Source organism: Chrysochloris asiatica, unplaced genomic scaffold, assembly GCF_000296735.1.
Source record: "Chrysochloris asiatica unplaced genomic scaffold, ChrAsi1.0 scaffold00022, whole genome shotgun sequence".
NCBI classification, from domain to species: domain Eukaryota; kingdom Metazoa; phylum Chordata; class Mammalia; order Afrosoricida; family Chrysochloridae; genus Chrysochloris; species Chrysochloris asiatica.
Genome location: NW_006408540.1, coordinates 25,126,021 through 25,128,065, shown reverse-complemented (window position 1 = coordinate 25,128,065; position 2,045 = coordinate 25,126,021).

Here is a 2,045-nt window from a genome sequence, read left to right as displayed (position 1 = left end):
GAAAAGGAGAAAGGGGGAAAAAAAAGAAAGAGGGGGCAGGGATTCACTCATTAGATGTGACCATAAAAGCCAGCCAGGGTGATTAAGAATGTGTCAGGAAAGTGAGAGACAGATGATGAGGTAAAGCCAGGGGAATTGGGAACTAAGTTGGCAGCATCATTTTCACTACCTTACAGGGAGAGAAGCATGAGTGTGAACAGCTTACAGCACTGAAAGGAGACTTGGAACAAAGAGAGATCAAGGCTTCATCTCCAGCAGCTTTTCTGGTAATTAAACAACAACAACAAAAAAAAACATAAAGAAGCAGCAGTTGGAGATTTCATATTTCAGTGATGAAGAAAACCAAGCTTGTGCCAATGTTCAATGATCCCACAGCACAGAATTAAAACATAATTTCTGTAAGTATGAATAAAAATAGCATCTATGAGATTCTGGGTAGCTGCAGCTTTGCTGTGTCCATGAAAACAGTCTAAGCATCTGATTTTAACTGGTTCTCAGTCATGGGCCTGGGTCCTGCACTCAAGCCTTAAAGACTGAGGTGCTTGTTACACAGATACAGACGTATCTGGAAAAGCAGCAAGCGATCTGCAATTAGACAACCAGCTGCCGTGACATTATTGTAAGTTTAGCAACTTAGAGCAGATAAACTTCCTAAGAAGAAAGGTTGGTGAAGGTGTCATCACCATCACTAGTATTGTTATCATCAAATGGATTCCTGCTCACGGAAACTCCCTGTGTGTCAAAGCAGAACTGGGCTCCACAGCGTTCTCAATGGCTTGTTTTTTTTGCAAGTGGAGTACCAGTCTTTTCTTCGAAAATGTCTCTCAGTGGTCTTGAACACGTTAACTATGTGCACCACCCAAAGATTTCTTGCACCATCTTTACAAAGAATTCATGATGAGCATTTGTGCAAAGCAACCGTGAGGAAGCAGTTAGCAACAGCAGCACCTAGTCAGTGTTTTGTCAGAAGCAGAACTGATCAACCTACAGGAACTTATGTTATCTGGCTGCTGCATTTCAAGTCCTCTGTTGGGCCAAGGTATCTGGAACTTGCAACTTCCACATTGAACATCCTTCTGGTAATTCAACATCATGCCCTTGATGTGTGATTGCTCCTCATGTCAAGTCACCCAGCCTTGGTTGGACCTGCCCGAGAGCTCTGAGAAAGCACATTGCTTCTGCAGAACCACCACCCTCCCGCCACAGATAATCATTCAACAAGGCATGTACTGCAGCTCCTCTGTGCCAGGCACTCAGCCAAGCTCTCAAAGTGCCCACAATGTGAGTGGGCTCTCTAACTCAACTAGCCCACAAAATAGCCCCAGGAATTCTTATTTGATTATAGCCTAAAGTGTTCTTATTTGAAAATCATCCTAAAAACAAAACAAAAAACAACTTCCATCAAGTCTGTTGCCACTTGTGGTAATTCCAGGTGTTTTCTAAGTAAAGTTGTGTTCCATAGGATTTTCAGTAGCTGTGATCTTTTGTAAGTAGATCAACAGGTCATTCTCCTGAGGTACCCCTATGTGGATTTGAACCACTAAACTTCCAGTTAGTATCAGAGCCCTTAGCCTTTGTACCACCCAGGCACCTTCAGTGCCACCAGCAGTCCTTGATAATAGCCTTTGTTGTTGATTGTTAAATGCCATTGAGTCAGTTCTGATACATAGGAACTCTGTCTGTATAGGGTTTCTGAGGAGCAGCTGGTGGGTTTGAACTACTTACCTTGTAGTTTGCACATAGTCCCAGTAATGATGCTACATTTCCACACCAGGTAGCCCTTGCTGTTGTTGATAAATGCCGTTGAGTCAATTCTGACCCACAGTGACCCTATATACAGTTTCTGAGGAGCAGCTGGTGAGCTTGAACCGCCAACCATATGATTCAAACTGACTTTGCAGTTCAGAGCATTAACCCACATCACCACACCAGGACTCCATGGTAACCTTAAGTGTTCTTATTTAATGAAAGCCCTCGGTATTCTTGTCTGGTCATTTTACAGATGAGGGAGATGCACCAGCTTGTCTGCTCAAGTCCTCACAGTC